This window comes from Aquarana catesbeiana, linkage group LG07, assembly GCF_042186555.1.
Source record: "Aquarana catesbeiana isolate 2022-GZ linkage group LG07, ASM4218655v1, whole genome shotgun sequence".
NCBI classification, from domain to species: Eukaryota; Metazoa; Chordata; class Amphibia; order Anura; family Ranidae; genus Aquarana; species Aquarana catesbeiana.
The window spans coordinates 90,466,571-90,483,260 of record NC_133330.1 but is presented as its reverse complement, the minus strand read 5'-3'; positions in this window follow the sequence as shown (position 1 = coordinate 90,483,260).

Below are 16,690 nucleotides of genomic sequence, written 5' to 3'. Positions count from 1 at the left end.
CTTTCACAAAGACCAAATAATATACACCGATTTGGGTTATTTTTACCAAAGATATGTAGCGGTATAAATTTTGGCCAAAATATATGAAGGAAAAATCACTAATTTGCAAAACTTTATAACAGAATCTAAGAAAAATGCATTTTTTTACAGAATTTTTGGTCTTTTTACTTTTATAGCGCAAAGCATAAAGAACCCCGCAGTGATTAAATACCACCAAAAGAAAGCTCTATTTGTGTGAAAAAAAGGACAAAAATTTCATTTGGGTACAGTGTTGCATGACTGAGTAATTGTCATTCAAAGTGTGAGGGCACCGAAAGCTGAAAATTGGTCTGGTTATTAAGTGGGTTTAAGTGCCCAGTGGTCAAGTGGTTAAGAACCGTCAGAAGAGGAGAAGCGTCACACAACGGGAGCCTCCCTCCATGCCATCATGGATGCGGAACGGCCCGAGGAGAAGAAGATAAGAAGACGCCGCGGAGGAAGATGCCGGACAAGAACACTGGAGGAAGAACCAGAAGAACCAGAAGAAGAAGAAGATGGAGGAAGAAACCGAAGGAAGATAGAAGATAGAAGAAAGAAGATAGAAGTAAGAAGAAGCATTTAAATAAAGGAATTGTCAAAAACTGTCTCTTGTCATTTTTAACATTTTTGCCAGTTTTTTTGTGAAATGGGGTACCCCCTTACCATTTCACACAGGGGGGAGGGCCGGGATCTGGGGGTCCCCTTGTTAAAGGGGGCTTCCAGATTCTGATAAGCCCCCTGCCCACAGACCCCTACAACCACCAAGGCAAGGGTTGTGGGGGTGAGGCCCTTGTCCCCATCAACATGGGGACAAGGTGTTTTGGGGGGCTACCCCAAAGCACCCTCCCAATGTTGAGGGCATGTGGCCTGGTACGGTTCAGGAGGGGGGGTGCTCTCTCGTCCCCCCTCTTTTCCTGCGGCCTGCCAGGTTGCGTGCTCGGATAAGGGTCTGGTATGGATTTTTGCCATTTTTTTTTTTAATTTTGGCACGGGGTTCCCCTTAAAATCCATACCAGACCTGAATGGTCTGGTATAGATTTTGAGGGGGACCCCAAACCATTATTTTTTTAAAATTTTGGCCGGGGTTCCCCTTAATATCCATACCAGACCTGAAGGGCCTGGTATGGAATTTAGGGGGACCCCCCACGTCATTTTTTTTTTTAAATTTTGGTTCGGGGTTCCCCTGTGGGGAATTCCCATGCCGTTTTTATCAATGAACTTTTATGTGTATTGTCGGATCGGCAATTCATTAATAGCTGTGTAGTAGTTTTAAATTACTTTTTTTCCTTTGAAATGTCATTTTGCTGTCAGACTGTTCTAAACACGGGAAACATGCACCCCTTTACAGGCATACTATAGACACCCCCCAGGTACCAAATTTAAAGGGATATTGCACTTTTATTGTTTCACTTTAAGCATTATTAAAATCACTGCTCCCGAAAAAAAGGCCGTTTTTAAAACTTTTTTTGCATTGATCCATGTCCCCTGGGGCAGGACCCAGGTCCCCAAACACTTTTTATGACAATAACTTGCATATAAGCCTTTAAAATTAGCACTTTTGATTATTCATGTTCGTGTGTCATAGACTTTAATGGTGTTCACGTGTTCGAACAAATTTATTGCCTGTTCGCAAGTTCTGGTGCGAACCGAACAGGGGGTGTTCGGCTCATCCCTAGACTTGATGGACTTGTGTCTTTTTTCAACCTCATCTACTATGTAACTATGTAATTATGTAACTTCCGAGGGTGATCGGTGTCTGTGATAGTGGACATCTTGGGTCTACATCGGTTCAGCTCTGGAATGAGGCGCGTGAGACATAGGGGGTGAAACTCCACATACCACTCAGGGACCTTCGTGAGCGGGATCTCCAGCATCTAACAGAAATGTTGGAGGTCTTCTGGGACTCTGAGGAGAGCGGAGCGGCCATGTGTTGTAGCAGCGAGGCTGAAGGAAAATTTCCAACGATAGGTGATCCCTTTCATGCAGAGAACTTCCAGTAGGGCTCTCAGTACCCTCCTGAGATGAAGTGTTATATTTAAAAGATCCTGGAATATGCGACTCTCCATGCCATTGTGAAGTAATGGCGCCAAAATAGGGCTTTCCTCAGTAGCTCCTCTTTGAGGCAATAATCCACTATGCAGCATACCACATCCCTAGGAGGATCCTCATCCTCTCCCTTTGGGCTCAGTGCACTTTGTGTATACATTCCATGTTGATTGGTGTATCCCTGGGTCTCTCCAGCATGTTATTAAAGAGGCTTGTGACTTAAGCCTGTAAGTGTTCCACATCGATGTTCTCTGATATGCCCCTCAAATGGAGATTGTGGCGTCGGCCACGATTATCCAAATCTTCTAGATGGCGGTTCATATCTCTTAGTTGCCTGGTGAGTGTATCCAAAATCTGGTGATTTCTTCGGATCGCTGTGGAGTGCAGTGCGGCCGTTTTCTCCACCGCATGTCCTCTGCCTGTGATAGCCTGAATGTCAATCCGCAGGTTCGTGATGGCCGCCACCAAGGTGTCCTTTATGTCTGCTGCCACAGATCAAAGATCATTTAAGCTGGGCAGTTGAGGGGTGAGAACAATCCCTCCATTAGCGGTATAATTCTGTGAGGTAGCCAAGGCCCCATTAGTGTCATTCGCTTGTCTCTGGGAGCCTTGTGAAAAATGAGCAGGCGCCATATTGCCCGTCTGAGACCAAAACATCTCCGGGATGTTTCGACTCGGTCTTCCAGTCAAATCACGGGGTGAAGGAGACCGAGGAGCCAAGGAGCTCCTAGAAGCTGTTCCCATATTTTCCTGATATGTGGGTGCTCGGTAACCCTTTGTTGTAGGCAGATATCTATCCCTGTCAGCGGGAGCTCTGGAGTTAGGCAGCCATCTTCCACGAGGTCAAGCCAAGCCCCCCCCTACTGTGACTCTTTTTATGTGGGCAAGACGAAGGTTGAATTCCGTACCAGGATATCCAAACATGTCTGGAGTATGAAGGGATGTAGTCCTGATCTACCTTTGGGTAAACATGTGACTACCCTGCATAACGGACAATTTCCCAAGATCCAGTTTCTGGCCCTCGATAGGGTACATCCCAACCAGAGAGGAGGGGATTAGAAGAAACTCCTCCTTCAGAAAGAGCTTAAATGGATCTATCTCCTTAAGGCAACATTTTTCCCAGGTTTCAATGAGGCAGTCAATTAGAAACCCTTTTAGAGGGATTCACCTCTGGGGTATGGAAAAATAATTGGATCCCTAGGAATTCCACCTCTGTCCTTTCAGCCCACTTTCCCTCTTTGTTCTGTTCTATATATGGACGTACACCATTATATGCCCTAACTATGTATTTCTTTATCAATCTACCATACATGTATGTTTTATGCCCATGAGATGTTCAATCTTCGGATGTAAACTTTGTATGCAATCGTGCAATTCACCACAGTGCCCATTTTCCATGCTTCTACTAGTTGGCCACACCTACATTCTCTCCCCCTCCCCCTTTCTCTGGTTCCTCTCTTTCTCTTTTTTTCACCTATTGCTCTGTTCTCATTCTAGGTCTCATTTGGGCGGGCCCAGTCTTGTGTATGTCCGGCACGCATGGGCCGTTTTGGCCCAAGGTTCGGGGGTGGATGACATGTTCTGTCTACCCCAGGACTTCTGGCCAATCAGCATTGCTTATGCTGGTCCTCCAGGATGTGGATGCTTTAGGAGCTCAGCTCCTTTCCTTTCCAACTCCCCCATACAGCCGCATCACCATGGGGGCCGGCGCCTTCACATCTCATGACACAAGCGCCAATCTCTCTCTAGGTAGGGGCGGCCCCTACATCTAGGTCCATGTAACAACCCTCCTACGTCCTCCCCTTGGTTTGCTGGGCTGCCATGTACGGACCCACGCTCGCATGTCGGCAGGAACGTGACGCATGACGTCACTCCGCCCACACCACCATCTTTATTGTGGGCATGGGGTGATGCTGTGTGCCGCACATCCGGGGGACCTCCCACTATAGCGGATCCAGGAAGCTCCTTGCTTCCACACTTTGAGTCCATTCTCCACCTCTGTTGGGGGAGGTCTCTTCCACCTGGTAACAGCCATATACAGTGCCTTGAAAAAGTATTCATACCCCCTTGAAATTTTCCACATTTTGTCATGTTACAATCAAGAATATAAATGTATTTTATTGGGATTTTATGTGATAGACCAACGCAAAGTGGCACATAATTGTGAAGTGAAAGGAAAATTCTAAATGTTTTTCATTTTTTTTTTTTTTTACAAATAAATATCTGATATTTATTTGCTGTCAGCCAACCTTTACGCTCATACCCCTAACTAGAATCTAATGGAATCATATGCCTTCAGAAGTCAGACTAATTAGTAAATAGAGTCCACCTGTGTGTAATTTAATCTCTGTATAAATACAGCTGTGCTATGAAGCCCTCAGAGATTTGTTAGAGAACCTTATTGAACAAACAGCATCATGAAGGCCACACCAGACAGGTGAGGGATAAAATTGTGGAGAAGTTTAAAGCAGGGTTAGGTTATAAAAAATATCCCAAGCTTTGAACATCTCACGGAGCACTGTTCAATCCATCATCCGAAAATGGAAAGAGTGTGGCACAACTGCAAACCTACCAAGACATGGCCTTCCACCTAAACTGACAGGCCGGGCAAGGAGAGCATTAATCAGAGAAGCAGCCAAGAGGACCATGGTAACTCAGGAGGAGCTGCAGAGATCCACAGCTCAGGTGGGGGAATCTGTCTACAGCACAACTATTAGTCGTGCACGCCACAAATCTGGCTTTTATGGAAGAGTGTCAAGAAGAAAGCCTCTGTTGATAGTAAGCCATAAGATGTCCTGTTTGCAGTTTGCGATAAGCCATGTGGGGGACACAGTAAACATGTGGAAGAAGGTGCTCTGGTCAGATGAGACCAAAATTTTACTTTTTGGCCAAAAAGCAAAATGCTATGTGTGGTGGAAAACTGACACTGCACATCACCCTGAACACACCATCCACACCGTGAAACATGGTGGTGGCAGAATCATGTTGTAGGAATGCTTCTCTTCAACAGGGACAGGGAAGCTGGTCAGAGTTGACGGGAAGGTGGATGGAGTCAAATACAGGGCAATCTTAGAAGAAAATCTGTTAGAGTCTGCAAAAGACTTCAGCCCGGGCGTAGGTTCGCCCTCCAGGAGGAAAATGACCCTAAACATACAGTCAGAGTGCTGTCTATGCAGACCCCCATTCAATTCTAAACTATATTGATGTCATGGTTATGCAATAGAGTTTTCTCTGTCAGCTTACCTGTCTCCATGTGTTCATCTCTAAAGACCAGCTGCCTCTCACCTGACTGGTTTTATAACCTCTCCTCTAAGCATGGCCCCACCCCAGGCCTTATCAGGGAACCCTATATTAACCTGTGCACTGCAAGCCAGCAGTGCTGATCAACCATTGTGTGTTAGCCTCCGTGTGTACTTGATGTGTTTCCTACGTCTGATTCCTGTTACCAACTTTGGCCTGTTCTCGACTCTCCCTGTCTGCTTGTTACCCTGACCTTTGGCATGTTATGTTTATCCTTATCTGCTAGTCGCCCTGACCTTTGGCTTACCCCTTACTTCCCTGTTGTTCCATCCTGCTGCCTCCTTCCTCTTCTCCTGTAGTCTACGGTGAGCGTGAGCTGTGAGACCCTGGGGGCCGCGACCTGCAGTGCAGTCCATCCTCACCACTAGAGGCTCTGGTGAACACCCGCTGGCTCTTAGACTCCTCGCCCTGGGGAATCTATGCTCTAGCTCCCACTGGGATCCATGTTAGTTATCCTGTAGACCTGCTTCCCGAACCTTCCAGGGTTCAATCCGCAGCAGTCAGTCCTAGGGTCCACTACCTTAGCGGTGCACTTCTGACTCCTACAGAGTGCATCTGTCACCTGGTCCCAGGTGACTTGACAATTGATCTCATGCCGTGAGACACATGGTTCAATTTTGTTATTCCATTGTGTGTTCAGTCTTGCTATTCCATTATTGATATCTCAGCACTTTTAGTTTAATTTGTCTTTATACATTTTTGTCTTATTATATGTATTTTTGATACTATTCAAATTCTATTTTATACTATTTTGCTACATGCCTGTGCATTAAAAGTCCAATTTTTAGGGGAAACATTGTTTTTCATTTTTTAACCAATTTAACCTGGTTGAGCACAGTGAAAAATGCATTTACCAAATACACAAAGCAGAATGCGCTTTGACCTCACAGGAGGAATGCAAAAATTTTAGTTAGATGGCTTTTAATATGCCACAAATATTCAGCTGTAATCAGCAAGGATAAATACAAGATAAACCCAGCTTTAAGATGTTATGCCCAGCATAGACCACTTTACCTCACTACCTTTATGACCACAGATGTCTGTTCCTGCATAGTTCTATGCAACTGATATAAAATACCTAAAAATTAGCATGTAATGAAATATTAATTCCTTACTTTGTCATCCTTGTAAGCTTACATAAGAAGGAATGTGATAAGAATAGTGTAAAAGTATTTTCCATAAATCCAGATTTTAGCATGCTTCTTTCACATCAAACATTTTGTCGAGGGGGATTTATTAGTATTTTAAGATGTATATGAAAAGGTACATGGACAACAAAAAAGCAAGCTGTTAATTTACTGTTTAAGAAATTCACAATAAAATAACATTTTGTTTTTCCAATATGTTTAATAGAACTACTAGAAGGTTGTCAAGTTTTCCACCCTTGGTTAGTTTTTATCTATATGCTTTTTAATTGGCTTGTTTTTCACCCATCTGTGGCTGTAGTTACTGTACAATTATATCTATGTGTAGACAGAGTAGTGGCTAGAGATTAGAAAACCGTTATAAATCTGATGGGTCCTTGACCTGTGAATTGGGGTGTAAACTGGGTTACTCTGGAGCACATTAAAATTCATGCAAATTTGTTTACTTATCACATTATTAAACGATATCAACTAGTGTAGTATTTCCCAGATATTATTTGGTTGGACAGCACTATCATGAACTTTTATTTTTTAGGTGCTTTGCAGAACAGGTTTAGAGAATATGTGCTGACTACATATTAGCTGGCAGCTGTTTCAATCAGCTTTAGCTGCTAACGGCACCATTTCAATCCCTGACTATGTGGGACTATGTTGCTGATCTCATGCAATGCCTGCTCACCTGTTGAGTAAACTAGCACTTAATCAAGACTTTGTTCTTTCCAAAATGATAACCAGAGCACATAGTAGTGAATTCTTGGAATACACAGTTGAATTTGAAGTATAGAGATTCTGCCTTAAGCTGCAGTGTCCCTATGCAAATGTAGTGTTTGCAGTTAGGCGGTAGCAAGCCTGAGCTTTTTATATGTTTCTCTTAAGCCCTAGGACAATGCATAGAGTGAGAACAATGGATCGAGTTATGAATATTGATTCTGCCTTGGCCAATTTTTGAGGGGTTTGTGCCAGTAATCTTTGCTGAAAAAGGACAAATATATGGAGAGACCTTCTAGAACAGTGATTCTCAACCTCAGTCCTCAAAGGCATGTTTTAGGAACTTCCCTTACATAAAATAGCTCTTATCAATACCATGCCATTGATATTGATTTAAAGCAGCTGTGCAAGTTAAAGGAAAACCTGAAAACATGTCCCATTGGGGGTACTTTAGGACTGAGGTTGAGAACCACTGTTCTAGAAGAGCCCTTGCCTCCCAGGCTGTGCCTGGTGAGGATGTGAGTGTAGCAGAGTCCAGTCCTTCATTCTTCTTCATTCAGGGGCATGGCCTGAACGGCATGTGAGAAGCAGCTTCCTCACAGAGCTCCGGCTTGTAACCCTGCATCGATCCTGTTCCCGGCATCCATACAGACCTTGAAAGCCACCAGCAGACTGCGGAACAGAGAGGGTACCTGAGGTACCTGTTTTGCCAGAACCCATGATGGTTTTGAGAGGAAAGGGCACACAAGATGGACATCGGCTCGGAAATCCAAGATGGCGCCCCTGGGGGTCTGCAGCAGCAGGAACAGCGCAGTGCTGATAAACCTAAAGATTCTGTGAGTAAACCCCTTAAAACTCCAAAGAACACTGCCGGTGACCCCCTCACCAAAGACATTAGATTTTATGCCCAAAAACTGGCAGGCTCCCCGACTCTGGAGGAGCCGACCGAGGGGGGGGAAGAGACTGAGGGGGAACCCACAGCACAGGGCACGATGGAGGACGTTGTTCCAGGGTGCACAAACCACAGCACCACAGCAGCCCATGCAGAAGGGATGGAGGAAAACAGTGAGGAAGATGAGGAAGAGCAGGCACAAGCCACACTGGCTGAGATCCTGAGGGCAGGAACGCTTTGGTGGTCTAAAAGAGGAAGTGTCCCTAATTAGACAGGACATACAAAAAATCAGGGAAAGAACCACCGCTCCTGAAAGCAGGATCAGCGATGTGGAGGACAAACTCCCCCCCTCTGATAAGAGACTCACAACACAATACCAGAATGCGGTAGAACAACGTGCAGATGACCTTGAGAACAGAATGAGAAGGAATAACGTCAGAATAGTAGGTCTCCCTGAGAAGACTGAGGGCAGAGACCCCACCAAATTCATTGAAAAATGGCTATCGGAGGTGTTTGGGAAAGATGCGTTCACACCCCTCTACGCTGTGGAGAGGGCCCATAGGGTCCCACTGAAACCCCTCATCCCCCCGCCCTATCCTTGCACGTTTACTACATTACAGGGATAGAGAAATCATTCTGCGCCTGGCAAGGGAGAAGCAAGACATAAGGTTTAATGGTGCGTGCATCTCATTTTACCCTGACTTTTCATTTGATGTACAGAAGAGGAGAGCCCGGTTCACAGAGGTAAAGAAACGGCTATAAAAATTACAGGCGCCATACGCCATGCTTTACCTGGCACGACTTTGTATTACCGCAAGAGGCCAGGCCCACTTTTTTGAAAAGGCGGCAGACGCCACAGCCTGGTTGGATATTAATGAAAGTGCTTTTCGCCTGGCCAGAAGAATGGCGGCAGAAGAGGATTGACTTGCCCCAAATCTACAGGTCGGGTGCCCCAACATAGTCTGGAAGACACGACTGACTAATAACTGCCCTGTCTGTTTCCCCTTTCACATATAGGCGCAATGGCTGTCAATTATGTTGGGAACAAGAGCTGATTTTTTGCTTTCTGTTCCCCCACAGAGAGAAAGCGTGATGCCATGAGCAAAACAAAGAAAGGTACACTAAGTGCTAAATGCATTTTGTTTCACCAGATGTGGCTCTCAGGCTGGTGGTTGTGATGCTAGCAGAGACTAGGATCTGTTGTCCTAAAGGCATGCCAGTTGTGTAATCCCTCACAGTACTTCTTAGCCTGGGCGCCTTCGGGCCACACACCACATAGTGGTCATGTTTTTGGTCACTATTAATTGGGATGTACATGGCAAAGTTGGAGCGCAGCCGCACTCAAAGGTTCAGAAAGTTTGGAACTATCTTTGCAGTACGGTACAAGTTTACAACACCTACAGAATCGGACACTAATGCCCTGTACACACGGTCGGATTTTCCGATGGAAAATGTGTGATAGGACCTTGTTGTTGGAAATTCCGACCATGTGTAGGCTCCATCACACATTTTCCATCGGATTTTCCGACACACAAAGTTTGAGAGCAGGCTATAAAATTTTCCGACAACAAAATCCGTTGTCGGAAATTCCGATCGTGTGTACACAAATCCGACGCACAAAGTGCCACCCATGCTCAGAATAAATAAAGAGATGAAAGCTATTGGCTACTGCCCCGTTTATAGTCCCGACGTACGTGTTTTACATCACCGTGTTCAGAATGATTGGATTTTCCGACAACTTTCTGTGACCGTGTGTATGCAAGACAAGTTTGAGCCAACATCCATCGGAAAAAATCCTAGGATTTTGTTGTCGGAATGTCTGATCAATGTCCGACCGTGTGTATGGGGCATAAATCTAAAATACAAATTGAATGATCTTCACTGTTGGATGTGGGGAGGTGGGAAAAAAAACGGGGAGGCCCGGATTGTGTTTTATTTTCACTCCCTGGATATGTTTATAATATGGCAGGGGGGCTGAACAGGCTCAAAGTGGCGTCCTGGAATGTTAGGGGACTGGGTGACCCCCTTAAGTGCACAATGGTCTCCACCTCGATAAGAAAATACCTCCTGGTCATTTGTGCATTACAGGAGACTCATCTCACTCCTGATTCCCTGACATGTCTCAATTTCAGATGGGTGGGTAAGGCCTATCATTCCACTCACACCTCCTTTTCCAGGGGTGTGAGTGTATTGATACATAGCACACTGGACTACCAAGAATTGAGTACTGCGATTGATAGCGAGGGGAGGTTATTTTGTACTGCCGATTATTCTCACTGGAATGTATACTTGCCTTTGTGTACATCCCGCCTCCATATAGTCATCGGGTCCTGAGGGCGATCTTGGATTTTCAGCTGGGTCGCCCGGAGGTGCCGATCTATATTGTGGGAGACTTTAATTGTTTCCTTGATCCACTGCTGGACAAGCATCATGCGGGGCAAGGTTTGTGCCGTACGGCCCTGAGGAAATTGGTGGAGGAAGTGGGATGGATAGACTTATGGAGGAGTAGGAATTCTGGGAAATGCCAGTTCTCATGTTTTTCGATGTCATATATGTCCCTTTCGCTATGTCCTTTTGATTTATGTTTATGCTCTGAAGCAGCAGCAAGACTGGTTACAGATATCACCTAAGCTCTGAGGGGAATCTCGGATCATTTCCCTCTGATCATGGATTTGGAGGTGTGCCCCCCGTCCACACTGAACAGAGCTCTGTGGAAACTTAATGCCTTCTGGCTTTATTTACTACCATCCACACCTCAGATTATACAAGACATTGCTAACTTCTGGGAAGTGATAGAGGGCAGCCGGGATGCAGGGGTGAGATGGGAGACATTCAAGGCCTACCTTAGAGGGCTATTCATAAGAGAAATAAATGTGTTCAAAAAGAAATCGAGTGCACAAAGCGAGGGGGTGGAGTGCTTGGTTCATGACCTGGAGACCCAGTTTGTAGCATGGCTGTAGGCGCAGGAGGCGTTAAATAGGCTCACCTCCTGTAGGGATGCATGGCTGTTAAATAGGCTCACCTCCTGTAGGGATGCATGGCTGTCAGCGCAGGAGGCGTTAAATAGGCTCACCTCCTCTACGGCGGAGCGGAAACGCTTCTTCAGTAAGCTTGCCTTCTACGAGGAAGGGGAACATACTGGTCGCCTCCTGGCAAAAATTTCCAGAGCTCAACAGGCGTCGCCATCCATTGGTGCCCTGAGGACCCCTGATGGCAAGACTACTAACTCTCCAGATAACATTATGGAGATTTTTAAATGGTTCTACTCAGACTTATACCGCTCCCGACAAATTTATACCGAAACCTCCCCGCAGGACTACCTCGAGGGAATAGACTTACCCGCATTGTCAGAAACAGTCAACTTCTTGATGCTCCTCTGACTTTGGAGGAGCTTCAATCAGCGACCGCTATGTTCCTCAAATCCAAGGCACCAGGAGAAGATGGTATACCTATAGAGGTGTACAAGACCTATGGGGAATACTTGCTACCCAGGCTACTGGAAGTATTCAACAAAGCTAAAATGTCAGGATGTCTCCCCCTATCTATGTCCCCTTAGACCCAGGCTCTTATAGGCCAATATCCCTGTTACAGTCAGATGTGAAAATACTGGCTAAAGTACTAGCCCTTAAATTGAACAAGGCCATTTCATCCTTAATCCACTCGGACCAGGCAGGGTTCATGCCCCAAAAATCTACAGCTATTAACTTACGCCGATTGTTTATTAATCTACAATCCATAGCTGATAACATGGGGGAGAGGGCACTGCTATCTCTCAATGCCCACAAGGCCTTCGATAGCATAGAGTGGTTCTACTTACTGTAATGCACAAGTTTGGGTTTGGGACACACTACATAGCATGGGTCCAATGTTTGTACAGCTCCCCGAAGGCAGCTGTCCGGGAATCTGGGAGGGTGTCTGACTATTTCCCTCTTTTTAGGGGGACAAGACAGGGCTGCCCTCTATCCCCCTTATTGTTTGCCCTAGCTATTGAACCACTGGCTGCTTCTATACGGGCCAATGCAAACATTAGGGGTTTACAGTATGGAGAGTGCCAGGAAAAATGCATGCTATATGCGGATGACACCATGCTCTTGCTGGACGACACAAATACGTCCTTGCAGGAAGCTATGGTGGTGATTCACAGGTTTCGCCACTATTCAGGATTGGTAACCAACTGGACTAAGTCTGCGCTGATACTGTTCGATAATATTCTCGGTCCACTGGACATTCCTGTGACCAAGGAATTCAGATATCTTGGAGTTCAGAATACACCCAACCCTCTAGACTATATTAGACTGAATCTGTCACCTCTACTGAACCGATGCAGAGACCGGGTGAAGGTATGGTCCAGACTAAAGATGTCCCCAGTGGGTAGAATAAATTTGATCAAAATGATCTTGCTGTCACAGTTACTGTATATACTACACAACTCCCCCCATGGTTGTTCCCCTAAAACAGTTCAGAGTCATCAATTCTATCTTCAGGTCACATATCTGGCTAAACTCCACTGCTAGGATTAAACTAGAACAGCTACAACGTCCAAAGGAGGCGGAGGGGGGCTCGCACTCACGAACCCATAGATATACTACATGGCCTCCCAACTCCAACACATAGCTAGGGTTCTGAGACCCCCTGACACCCCAGTACTCAATTTGATAGGCAGAAACAGGCGGGGAGGTGGAGGAGGGCTTAGAGGCGCTGAGATTTGCCGAGTCAAATAAACTTTTTCCTACTTACAATCTGATGCAAAAAGTGTGGAACAAGGTCAGAGCAATACAGCAGGTAGAGGGCTTTACTGGATATAGTCCCATTAGGGGAAACAAGCGCTACTTGGAACTGGAGAAGTTACAATATAGCAAAAGGTGGCAGAAATATGGCATTACTTACCTGACACAAATATTCAGAGATGGGAAACTGCGTTCATTTACTGATTTACAGTCTGAATTCAGCTTACCGGTCTCCATGCTATTCTATTATCTCCAGCTCCAACACGCAGTGGGGGCTCAAACAAATGCATGGGTTCAGAATCCCACACCCATTTTTAATTATATAAGAGAAGTATCTACATATAAGGGGTTCATCTCATGTAGCTACTCCATGCTCCTTACCAAAGTTCTCCCTGACAATACCGCAGGGCTCATATCTAAGTGGGAGGGGGATATAGGTGCCTTTGAGGAGGGTCAATGGGAGGAGGCACTCTCGGCGATTCCCCTGTGCTCCCTCAATGTAGCCCAAAGATTGTCCCAACTTTACATCCTTCTCTGAGTACATTACACTCCAGCTAGGCTGGCTAGAATGGGGGTAAGAGAGGATCCTGTATGTAGTAGATGCAAGAGAGACCATGGTGACCTGATCCACATGTTATGGAGGTGCCCCAAATTACACACCTACTGGAAGGAGGTAATGGACACTATTAATAGTGTATTTCAGGTACAGTTGAAGGCTCACCCCAAACTCTGCCTTCTAGGTATCATGAATGATGTTTCAGAGGAGGACCCCTCTAGGATAGGGATAACTAGTGCTCTATTCCAGGCCAGAAAGCTTATACTGAGGCACTGGAAATCGGAAGAACCACCTGCAGTGAGAGAATGGGTGAAACAAATGGGTAATGCTTTTAGATTAGAGAAATATATATATCAACACAGGGGCAGTATGAGAAAGTTTGATAAAATGTGGACGCATTGGCTGAACGTTCCTGGGCTGGCTCCGGTTATTCTTATTATGGGTCGGCTGCTGCTGTAAAGGACGAGGTATAGATGGAGCACTGCATAAGGTAGTTACTGCACTCTGTGTAATAAGGACTGTCCGGTACTACTACACGGTATATACTTCTGTATGGTGCAAAACATGTTTTCACTGCCTTATCTTACTGATTCCTGAATATAAACCCAATTGTGGAGAAAGAGGTTGTATGACCGTACTGCTTGTAAACATTTTGTAAGCAATTTGTATGTAATCAATAAAACCCTTTTTGATTTTAAAAAAAGAGTCCAGTCCTTCCCTCCCAGGCTGATGTCCGGGGAGGATGTAGCTGTCATGTACCTGGTGGAGATGGAGCTAAAGAAGGGGCTTCTCTTGCACCTTCTGTCTAACACCCCTGGTAGAGATGACAGGAAGCATAGGACACAGAGTGGCACAAGGGCCGTTTGTCAGGGCTGGGCTCAGCTGTCGGTTAATTGCCGAAGTCTCTTCCCTTCCTTCCACAGTGACTCACCTGGTCTTCATTTCCTGCTAGTCAGCTAGAGCTGCTGGTTATATAAACTCCTTGGATTAGATCTTCAGTGCCTTTGCCTCAGTCAACATATCCGGACTCTCTCTGCTGTGTTTTCCTGTGAAAGACTTTTTGCTTGGCTGACTTCCCTTCTGGTTCCTGATTCTGTTTGCTGCACCCGACTTCGCTGATCTCTGGACTCCTGTTTATCTGGCTTGTTCTGACTACCCATCCTGGTTACCAAACTCTGGCTATGTTTTGACTATGTTTGCTCTGTTTATATAATTTAACCATTTTATTAAATAGTGTGATTTTTACTGTACTTCTGTCTCAGTCTGATTCATGGTTCCTGACAGTAGGCAAAGGCCATGAATTCAGAAGATGCAGGCAATTCACTTGTTGGTAATATTTTTTCCAGATTGGGTGAGCAGGATCACCGCATGGATCAACTTGCCACAGCGTTATGGACACTCCTGTGTCGCATTGCTCACTTGGACTACCCTCCCACTGAGACTGTTCCGGTGCAGCCTGAGTTGCAGGCTCTCCCTGCTGATGCTCCAGTCTCTGTGCAGGCACCCTCCTTGAATATTACCTCTATAAGAGGTATGCCTGGTTCCACTCTGCTTCCCCAGCAATTTGGGGGTGATCCAGTTCAATACAGAGATCTTCTCAACCAGGTTGGGATATACTTTGGGATGCTGCCCCAGGCATTTCCCACAGATAGAAGCAAAGTAGGCTTTGTGATTTCTTTGCTTTCTGAGAGAGCCTTGGCTTGGGCAAACCCTCTATGGGAGACGCAAAACCCTGTCATCCTGAGTCACCCTGAGTTTGTGGCTTCCTTTAAAACGGTATTTGACATTCCTGCATGCTCCACTTCTGCTGTTAAGAGCCTCATGTCCATCAGACAGTGTGCAAGAACAGTTCCCGATTATTGAATTCCGTACTCTGGCAGCAGAGGTTGCTTGGAACAATGAGGCCCTCGTGGCTGCTTTCTCTGACGGTCTCTCGGATACCATCAAAGATGAGATAGCAGCCCGAGAAATACCCACTGAGCTGGAGAGGTTGATCACGTTTGCTGTTCTCATTGACTCCAAACTCTTAGAGAGACCTTCCTTTAAAGAGCGCTTGCGGAAGCCTCCTGTACATTTTGCTTCTAGCTTTGCAGTCCCACCCATGCCTCCCTCACCTCCCTTACCTCCTGGTACCGAGTTTGCCAGTGAGGTAGAACCCATGCAATTGGGCTTCACATGTATCCCTGCAGATGAAGTGGCCTTTAGGAGGAGGGAGAGATTGTGCCTTTATAGTGGCCAGGCAGGTCACTTCCTGAAGTCTTGTTCTACCCATCCGGGAGAACGCTTGCACCTGAGGTCCTGTAGGGGACAGACCTTATGTGGCATTGTTTTGTCCCCAGTTATCCAGAAGGATAAGCCCCTGGTTCTGGTAACCCTTTCTTGGTCTGAGTCGTCCATCGAGATACAGGCTCTAATCGACTCTGGGGCTGCAGGCCTGTTCATTGATGGTGCTTTTGTGTCTAAGCACTCGATAACGCTGCACCTTCGTGCCACTCAACTTGTCGTTGAGGCTATTGATGGGAGACAGCCTGCCCATATGACTCATGAGACTGCTCCATTAACCATGGTCGTAGGGGCTCTTCACCATGAGCTAATCCAATTCCAAGTAATTTCCTCACCTCATTTCCCGGTGGTTTTTGGTTATCCTTGGTTACAGAGGCACAACCCCTCTTTTGATTGGCTTTGTGCTGAGGTTCTTTCCTGATCGCCACAGTGCAAGAAGACATATTTTCAGAAAGTGGCTAAGGTCTTGTGCACATTTTCACTCTCCTCCCTGCCGGAGGAGTACCACAAATTTAGGGATGTCTTTGACAAAGGTCAAGCCTGTAGTGTGCAATTGACCTTCAACCTGGTGCCATATCCCCTCATGGCTGGGTTTACCCTTTGTCCGTCTTGGAGGACAAAGCCATGGAGGAGTATGTTGCTGACGCATTTTCTCGAGGATTCATCTGTAAATCCTCGTCTCCTGCTGGTGCTGGTTTCCCCTTTGTGAAAAAGAAGTGTGGTGAACTGAGACCTTGTATTGATTATAGAGGTCTCAATCGCTTCCCGATTAAGAATGCTTATCCGATTCCATTGATTACAGAGTTATTAGACCGCCTCAAGGGAGCAACTGTTTTCACGAAGCTTGATTTGAGGGAGCATACAATTTTGTGAGGATTAAGGAGAGCGAAGAATGGAAAACTGCATTTAATACCAGCACTGGCCATTGTGAATACCTTGTAATGCCATTTGGTCTTTGCAACGCTCCTGCAGTTTTCCAGAAATTTATCAACGATGTCCTCCGAGATTTGTTTCA